Below are 10,000 nucleotides of genomic sequence, written 5' to 3'. Positions count from 1 at the left end.
GCAAAGTCAATGGGAGTGAGGAGATAGAAAATTTTTCAAAGTTTTTCACCCGGCCACAAACGACTCCAAAACACACTGGGGCTGTGGCTGGGACTCTCACCAGGACTGCCCCCTACTTTATTTATGGATTAAAAAGCATTCTATATTAATTTTTCGATTTTTGGGACCCGGGACGCCTGGTCACCTAACTCCCCTTCTATCCCTATGGGGGGGGACGGGGACATCGAAAACGCTCCCATCGCTGCCGAGGCACGCTGCGGGGACTCTCCCTACCATCGCCCCATGCTTCCTTTGAAGAATATATGACGTTTTTCAATTTTCACCGACATTTGAAAATCAAAACTTCAGAACATTTCATAGTTATTCTCAATGGGTTGTCTAGGGGCACACATCTCTAAACTGGGGGAAATGCTCAAAATGATTAAAAAGAAAAACAATGCCCCCAGACCCGGGGGGCTGATAGCTGGGAGCCCCCTGAGCACAGCCCCGGTGTTAGTTTCTGGAGAAATGCCCCCGTTGATTTGTTATGATTTTTTTTCCGCCGGCCGCCTGGTCGCCCTAATGTAAAGTCAATGGGAGTGAGGAGATAGAATATTTTTCAAAGTTTTTCACTCGGCCGTCTGGTCCCCTGACTCGAAAATTTTAAAGTGCTCCCATCGGTCCCAGGGTAGGGTGGCTGATAGCTGGGAGCCCCCTGAGCACTGCCCCGGTGTTAGTTTCTGGAGAAATGCCCCCGTTGATTTGTTATGATTTTTTTTCCGCCGGCCGCCTGGTCGCCCTAATGCAAAGTCAATGGGAGTGAGGAGATAGAATATTTTTCAAAGTTTTTCACTCGGCCGTCTGGTCCCCTGACTCGAAAATTTTAAAGTGCTCCCATCGGTCCCAGGGTAGGGTGGCTGATAGCTGGGAGCCCCCTGAGCACTGCCCCGGTGTTAGTTTCTGGAGAAATGCCCCCGTTGATTTGTTATGATTTTTTTTCCGCCGGCCGCCTGGTCGCCCTAATGCAAAGTCAATGGGAGTGAGGAGATAGAATATTTTTCAAAGTTTTTCACTCGGCCGTCTGGTCCCCTGACTCGAAAATTTTAAAGTGCTCCCATCGGTCCCAGGGTAGGGTGGCTGATAGCTGGGAGCCCCCTGAGCACAGCCCCGGTGTTAGTTTCTGGAGAAATGCCCCCGTTGATTTGTTATGATTTTTTTTCCGCCGGCCGCCTGGTCGCCCTAATGCAAAGTCAATGGGAGTGAGGAGATAGAATATTTTTCAAAGTTTTTCACTCGGCCGTCTGGTCCCCTGACTCGAAAATTTTAAAGTGCTCCCATCGGTCCCAGGGTAGGGTGGCTGATAGCTGGGAGCCCCCTGAGCACTGCCCCGGTGTTAGTTTCTGGAGAAATGCCCCCGTTGATTTGTTATGATTTTTTTTCCGCCGGCCGCCTGGTCGCCCTAATGCAAAGTCAATGGGAGTGAGGAGATAGAATATTTTTCAAAGTTTTTCACTCGGCCGTCTGGTCCCCTGACTCGAAAATTTTAAAGTGCTCCCATCGGTCCCAGGGTAGGGTGGCTGATAGCTGGGAGCCCCCTGAGCACAGCCCCGGTGTTAGTTTCTGGAGAAATGCCCCCGTTGATTTGTTATGATTTTTTTTCCGCCGGCCGCCTGGTCGCCCTAATGCAAAGTCAATGGGAGTGAGGAGATAGAATATTTTTCAAAGTTTTTCACTCGGCCGTCTGGTCCCCTGACTCGAAAATTTTAAAGTGCTCCCATCGGTCCCGGGATAGGGTGGCTGATAGCTGGGAGCCTCCTGAGCACTGCCCCGGTGTTAGTTTCTGGAGAAATGCCCCCGTTGATTTGTTATGATTTTTTTTCCGCCGGCCGCCTGGTCGCCCTAATGCAAAGTCAATGGGAGTGAGGAGATAGAATATTTTTCAAAGTTTTTCACTCGGCCGTCTGGTCCCCTGACTCGAAAATTTTAAAGTGCTCCCATCGGTCCCAGGGTAGGGTGGCTGATAGCTGGGAGCCCCCTGAGCACAGCCCCGGTGTTAGTTTCTGGAGAAATGCCCCCGTTGATTTGTTATGATTTTTTTTCCGCCGGCCGCCTGGTCGCCCTAATGCAAAGTCAATGGGAGTGAGGAGATAGAATATTTTTCAAAGTTTTTCACTCGGCCGTCTGGTCCCCTGACTCGAAAATTTTAAAGTGCTCCCATCGGTCCCGGGATAGGGTGGCTGATAGCTGGGAGCCTCCTGAGCACTGCCCCGGTGTTAGTTTCTGGAGAAATGCCCCCGTTGATTTGTTATGATCCGTAGTTGCCGGCCGGCCGCCCGGCATTGCTCTATCGGATGGAGCGTGGGCTGGCTATGGGAGATTTAGCGATTTTCGGAACCGGCCCCGATGGCCCCCCAAACCGGGTGGCCACGAGGTGGGACCCCCCTGAGCACTGCCCCGGTGTTAGTTTTCCGAGAAATGCCCCCGTTGATTTGTTATGATCCGTAGTTGCCGGCCGGCCGCCCGGCATTGCTCTATCGGATGGAGCGTGGGCTGGCTATGGGAGATTTAGCGATTTTCGGAACCGGCCCCGATCGCCCCCCAAACCGGGTGGCCACGAGGTGGGACCCCCCTGAGCACTGCCCCGGTGTTAGTTTTCGGAGAAATGCCCCCGTTGATTTGTTATGATCCGTAGTTGCCGGCCGGCCGCCCGGCATTGCTCTATCGGATGGAGCGTGTGCTGGCTATGGGAGATTTAGCGATTTTCGGAACCGGCCCCGATCGCCCCCCAAACCGGGTGGCCACGAGGTGGGACCCCCCTGAGCACTGCCCCGGTGTTAGTTTTCGGAGAAATGCCCCCGTTGATTTGTTATGATCCGTAGTTGCCGGCCGGCCGCCCGGCATTGCTCTATCGGATGGAGCGTGGGCTGGCTATGGGAGATTTAGCGATTTTCGGAACCGGCCCCGATCGCCCCCCAAACCGGGTGGCCACGAGGTGGGACCCCCCTGAGCACTGCCCCGGTGTTAGTTTTCGGAGAAATGCCCCCGTTGATTTGTTACGATTATTTTTCGCCCAGGCGATGTGCCTTTTCATTTTGTTTTGCACTTTCCTTCATTCCTTGGTGCATGCTACCATCTAACGGACACATTTCGGTACTGCAGTTTGAAAGTAATTTCCCCGTCTAGGGATCTCTCAATGCCCTGGGCTGCGAAAGGAGGGCAAGGACACCCTATGTTCTCATGAGTGCAAAGCCCCCCCGGCTTCAAGGCATTCCAAAAGGAAAACCGGAGACACTGCTGTACACACACACACACACACACACACACACACACACACACACACACACACACACACACACACACACAGAGAGAGAGAGAGAGAGAGAGAGAGAGAGAGAGAGAGATAGAGAGAGAGTAGTCACACAGTGGAATAAACTCCCCAGCGATGTGGTAGAAGCTGAAAGTTGGGGAACATTGTGATGGTCTATATTTCTTGGCAGATAATAAAAGATGCTCTTATCATGCCTCCGTTGATGTGTTATGATCCATAGGTTGCCGGCCGCCCGGCATTGCTCTGATCGGATGGACCGTGGGCTGCCTATGGCAGAGTATGGGCGATTCTTCAGCCGGCCCCGATGGCCCCCCAAACCGGGTGGCCACGAGGTGGGACCCCCCTGAGCACTGCCCCGGTGTTAGTTTTCGGAGAAATGCCCCCGTTGATTTCTTATGATCCGTAGTTGCCGGCCGGCCGCCCGGCATTGCTCTATCGGATGGAGCGTGGGCTGGCTATGGGAGATTTAGCGATTTTCGGAACCGGCCCCGATCGCCCCCCAAACCGGGTGGCCACGAGGTGGGACCCCCCTGAGCACTGCCCCGGTGTTAGTTTTCGGAGAAATGCCCCCGTTGATTTGTTATGATCCGTAGTTGCCGGCCGGCCGCCCGGCATTGCTCTATCGGATGGAGCGTGGGCTGGCTATGGGAGATTTAGCGATTTTCGGAACCGGCCCCGATCGCCCCCCAAACCGGGTGGCCACGAGGTGGGACCCCCCTGAGCACTGCCCCGGTGTTAGTTTTCGGAGAAATGCCCCCGTTGATTTGTTATGATCCGTAGTTGCCGGCCGGCCGCCCGGCATTGCTCTATCGGATGGAGCGTGGGCTGGCTATGGGAGATTTAGCGATTTTCGGAACCGGCCCCGATCGCCCCCCAAACCGGGTGGCCACGAGGTGGGACCCCCCTGAGCACTGCCCCGGTGTTAGTTTTCGGAGAAATGCCCCCGTTGATTTGTTATGATCCGTAGTTGCCGGCCGGCCGCCCGGCATTGCTCTATCGGATGGAGCGTGGGCTGGCTATGGGAGATTTAGCGATTTTCGGAACCGGCCCCGATCGCCCCCCAAACCGGGTGGCCACGAGGTGGGACCCCCCTGAGCACTGCCCCGGTGTTAGTTTTCGGAGAAATGCCCCCGTTGATTTGTTACGATTATTTTTCGCCCAGGCGATGTGCCTTTTCATTTTGTTTTGCACTTTCCTTCATTCCTTGGTGCATGCTGCCATCTAACGGACACATTTCGGTACTGCAGTTTGAAAGTAATTTCCCCGTCTAGGGATCTCTCTCTCGTCTAGGGACACTGCTGTACACACACACACACACACACACACACACACACACACACACACACACACACACACACACACACACAGTGAGAGAGAGGGAGAGATAGAGAGAGAGAGAGGTGGAGAGGGAGAGAGAGGTGGAGATAGAGAGATGGAGATAGAGATGGAGATAGAGAGAGATGGAGATAGAGAGAGAGATGGAGATGGAGAGAGAGATGGTGATAGAGAGATAGAGATAGAGAGAGAGATGGTGATAGAGAGAGAGATGGTGATAGAGAGATGGAGATAGAGAGAGAGATGGTGATAGAGAGAGAGTCGTCACACTCTGGAACAAACTCCCCAGAAGCTGAAAGTTGGGGAACATTATGATGATCTTTATTTCTTGGCAGATAATAAATGATGATCTTACAGAGGGCGACTTACAACACCAGTGCAAACATACAGCGAAGGACAAGGCATCAATCGCGACAGAATCCCTTGAGTTAAAGCAGCAGATTCAGAATAACACACGTCAAAACAGACTGGAGACTAAAACGAGCACGAAAGGTGTCGAATATGTGGCCTCCTCTCGCTTGTAAACTCTCTCGTGTTCCTGTCGATGGGGTCGGCGGCTCGGGGCAGCGGCCTAGCAGCAGCAGGCAGGCCACCCGGCTGCCTGGGGCTGACCTCCGGGGCAGGCAGGCAGGCAGACCTCCAGGGCAGGCAGGCAGGCAGGCAGGCAGACCTCCAGGGCTAACAGGCTGACCTCCAGGGCTGGCAGGCTGACCTCCAGGGCTGGAAGGCAGGATGGCAGACCTCCAGGGCAGGCAGGCAGGCAGGCAGGCAGGCAGGCAGACCTCCAGGGCTGGCAGGGAGACCTCCAGGGCTGGCAGGCAGGCAGGCAGGGCTGTGTGGCTGGGGAGGGCAGGCTGGCAGGCAGGTAGGCCGTGCTGCTGCCAGGGCTGGAAGGCTGACCTCCAGGGCAGGCAGGCAGGCAGACCTCCAGGGCAGGCAGGCAGGTAGGCCGTGCTGCTGCCAGGGCTGGCAGGCTGACCTCCAGGGCAGGCAGGCAGGCAGGCAGACCTCCAGGGCTGGCAGGCTGACCTCCAGGGCAGGCAGGCAGGCAGGCAGGCAGACCTCCAGGGCTAACAGGCTGACCTCCAGGGCTGGCAGGCTGACCTCCAGGGCTGGAAGGCAGGATGGCAGACCTCCAGGGCAGGCAGGCAGGCAGGCAGGCAGGCAGGCAGACCTCCAGGGCTGGCAGGGAGACCTCCAGGGCTGGCAGGCAGGCAGGCAGGGCTGTGTGGCTGGGGAGGGCAGGCTGGCAGGCAGGTAGGCCGTGCTGCTGCCAGGGCTGGAAGGCTGACCTCCAGGGCAGGCAGGCAGGCAGACCTCGAGGGCAGGCAGGCAGGTAGGCCGTGCTGCTACCAGGGCAGGCAGGCAGACCTCCAGGGCTAACAGGCTGACCTCCAGGGCAGGCAGTGCTGCTACCAGGGCTGGATAGCAGACCTCCAGGGCTGGATAGCAGACCTCCAGGGCAGGCAGTGCTGCTACCAGGGCAGGCAGGCTGTCCTCCAGGGCTGGATAGCAGACCTCCAGGGCAGGCAGTGCTGCTACCAGGGCTGGATAGCAGACCTCCAGGGCAGGCAGTGCTGCTACCAGGGCAGGCAGTGCTGCTGCCAGGGCTGGATGGCAGGCAGGCAGACCTCCAGGGCTAACAGGCTGACCTCCAGGGCAGGCAGGCAGACCTCCAGGGCTAACAGGCTGACCTCCAGGGCAGGCAGTGCTGCTACCAGGGCAGGCAGGCTGTCCTCCAGGGCTGGATAGCAGACCTCCAGGGCAGGCAGTGCTGCTACCAGGGCAGGCAGGCTGTCCTCCAGGGCTGGATAGCAGACCTCCAGGGCAGGCAGTGCTGCTACCAGGGCAGGCAGGCTGTCCTCCAGGGCTGGATGGCAGGCAGGCAGACCTCCAGGGATGGATAGCAGACCTCCAGGGCTGGAAGGCAGGCAGGCAGACCTCCAGGGCAGGCAGTGCTGCTACCAGGGCTGGATAGCAGACCTCCAGGGCTAACAGGCAGACCTCCAGGGCTGGAAGGCAGGCAGTGCTGCTACCAGGGCAGGCAGGCTGTCCTCCAGGGCTAACAGGCAGACCTCCAGGGCAGGCAGTGCTGCTACCAGGGCTGGATAGCAGACCTCCAGGGCTGGATAGCAGACCTCCAGGGCTAACAGGCAGACCTCCAGGGCAGGCAGTGCTGCTACCAGGGCTGGATAGCAGACCTCCAGGGCTGGAAGGCAGGCAGGCAGACCTCCAGGGCAGGCAGTGCTGCTACCAGGGCTGGATAGCAGACCTCCAGGGCTAACAGGCAGACCTCCAGGGCTGGCAGTGCTGCTACCAGGGCTGGATAGCAGACCTCCAGGGCTGGATAGCAGACCTCCAGGGCTAACAGGCAGACCTCCAGGGCTGGCAGGCTGACCTCCAGGGCAGGCAGGCAGGCAGGCAGACCTCCAGGGCTGGATAGCTGACCTCCAGGGCTGGATAGCAGACCTCCAGGGCTAACAGGCTGACCTCCAGGGCTAACAGGCAGACCTCCAGGGCAGGCAGGCAGACCTCCAGGGCAGGCAGTGCTGCTACCAGGGCTGGATAGCAGACCTCCAGGGCTAACAGGCAGACCTCCAGGGCTGGCAGTGCTGCTACCAGGGCTGGATAGCAGACCTCCAGGGCTGGATAGCAGACCTCCAGGGCTAACAGGCAGACCTCCAGGGCAGGCAGGCAGACCTCCAGGGCTGGATAGCTGACCTCCAGGGCTGGATAGCAGACCTCCAGGGCTAACAGGCTGACCTCCAGGGCAGGCAGGCAGACCTCCAGGGCAGGCAGTGCTGCTACCAGGGCTGGATAGCAGACCTCCAGGGCTGGAAGGCAGGCAGGCAGACCTCCAGGGCAGGCAGTGCTGCTACCAGGGCTGGATAGCAGACCTCCAGGGCTGGAAGGCAGACCTCCAGGGCAGGCAGGCAGACCTCCAGGGCAGGCAGTGCTGCTACCAGGGCTGGATAGCAGACCTCCAGGGCTAACAGGCAGACCTCCAGGGCTGGCAGGCTGACCTCCAGGGCAGGCAGGCAGGCAGGCAGACCTCCAGGGCTGGATAGCAGACCTCCAGGGCTGGATAGCTGACCTCCAGGGCTGGATAGCAGACCTCCAGGGCTAACAGGCAGACCTCCAGGGCTGGCAGTGCTGCTACCAGGGCAGGCAGGCTGTCCTCCAGGGCTGGATAGCAGACCTCCAGGGCAGGCAGTGCTGCTACCAGGGCAGGCAGGCTGTCCTCCAGGGCTGGATAGCAGACCTCCAGGGCAGGCAGTGCTGCTACCAGGGCTGGATAGCAGACCTCCAGGGCAGGCAGTGCTGCTACCAGGGCAGGCAGTGCTGCTACCAGGGCAGGCAGGCTGTCCTCCAGGGCTGGATAGCAGACCTCCAGGGCAGGCAGTGCTGCTGCCAGGGCAGGCAGGCAGACCTCCAGGGCTAACAGGCTGACCTCCAGGGCTAACAGGCAGACCTCCAGGGCTGGCAGGCTGACCTCCAGGGCTGGAAGGCAGGATGGCAGACCTCCAGGGCAGGCAGGCAGGCAGGCAGGCAGGCAGGCAGACCTCCAGGGCTGGCAGGGAGACCTCCAGGGCTGGCAGGCAGGCAGGCAGGGCTGTGTGGCTGGGGAGGGCAGGCTGGCAGGCAGGTAGGCCGTGCTGCTGCCAGGGCTGGAAGGCTGACCTCCAGGGCAGGCAGGCAGGCAGACCTCGAGGGCAGGCAGGCAGGTAGGCCGTGCTGCTACCAGGGCAGGCAGGCAGACCTCCAGGGCTAACAGGCTGACCTCCAGGGCAGGCAGTGCTGCTACCAGGGCTGGATAGCAGACCTCCAGGGCTGGATAGCAGACCTCCAGGGCTAACAGGCAGACCTCCAGGGCTGGCAGGCAGGCAGGCAGACCTCCAGGGCAGGCAGTGCTGCTACCAGGGCTGGATAGCAGACCTCCAGGGCAGGCAGTGCTGCTACCAGGGCAGGCAGTGCTGCTGCCAGGGCTGGATGGCAGGCAGGCAGACCTCCAGGGCTAACAGGCTGACCTCCAGGGCAGGCAGGCTGTCCTCCAGGGCTGGATAGCAGACCTCCAGGGCAGGCAGTGCTGCTACCAGGGCAGGCAGGCTGTCCTCCAGGGCTGGATAGCAGACCTCCAGGGCAGGCAGTGCTGCTACCAGGGCAGGCAGGCTGTCCTCCAGGGCTGGATAGCAGACCTCCAGGGCAGGCAGTGCTGCTACCAGGGCAGGCAGGCTGTCCTCCAGGGCTGGATAGCAGACCTCCAGGGCAGGCAGTGCTGCTACCAGGGCTGGATAGCAGACCTCCAGGGCTGGATGGCAGGCAGGCAGACCTCCAGGGATGGATAGCAGACCTCCAGGGCTGGAAGGCAGGCAGGCAGACCTCCAGGGCAGGCAGTGCTGCTACCAGGGCTGGATAGCAGACCTCCAGGGCTAACAGGCAGACCTCCAGGGCTGGAAGGCAGGCAGTGCTGCTACCAGGGCAGGCAGGCAGACCTCCAGGGCTAACAGGCTGACCTCCAGGGCAGGCAGTGCTGCTACCAGGGCTGGATAGCAGACCTCCAGGGCTAACAGGCAGACCTCCAGGGCTGGAAGGCAGGCAGTGCTGCTACCAGGGCAGGCAGGCTGTCCTCCAGGGCTGGAAGGCAGACCTCCAGGGCAGGCAGGCAGACCTCCAGGGCAGGCAGTGCTGCTACCAGGGCTGGATAGCAGACCTCCAGGGCTGGAAGGCAGGCAGGCAGACCTCCAGGGCAGGCAGTGCTGCTACCAGGGCTGGATAGCAGACCTCCAGGGCTAACAGGCAGACCTCCAGGGCTGGAAGGCAGGCAGTGCTGCTACCAGGGCAGGCAGGCTGTCCTCCAGGGCTGGAAGGCAGACCTCCAGGGCAGGCAGGCAGACCTCCAGGGCAGGCAGTGCTGCTACCAGGGCTGGATAGCAGACCTCCAGGGCTGGAAGGCAGGCAGGCAGACCTCCAGGGCAGGCAGTGCTGCTACCAGGGCTGGATAGCAGACCTCCAGGGCTAACAGGCAGACCTCCAGGGCTGGAAGGCAGGCAGTGCTGCTACCAGGGCAGGCAGGCTGTCCTCCAGGGCTGGAAGGCAGACCTCCAGGGCTGGCAGTGCTGCTACCAGGGCTGGATAGCAGACCTCCAGGGCAGGCAGGCAGACCTCCAGGGCAGGCAGTGCTGCTACCAGGGCTGGATAGCAGACCTCCAGGGCTGGATAGCAGACCTCCAGGGCTAACAGGCAGACCTCCAGGGCTGGCAGGCAGGCAGGCAGACCTCCAGGGCAGGCAGTGCTGCTACCAGGGCTGGATAGCAGACCTCCAGGGCAGGCAGTGCTGCTACCAGGGCAGGCAGTGCT

This window comes from Amia ocellicauda, unplaced genomic scaffold (assembly GCF_036373705.1).
Source record: "Amia ocellicauda isolate fAmiCal2 unplaced genomic scaffold, fAmiCal2.hap1 HAP1_SCAFFOLD_106, whole genome shotgun sequence".
NCBI classification, from domain to species: Eukaryota; Metazoa; Chordata; class Actinopteri; order Amiiformes; family Amiidae; genus Amia; species Amia ocellicauda.
This window is presented reverse-complemented; position numbering follows the sequence as displayed.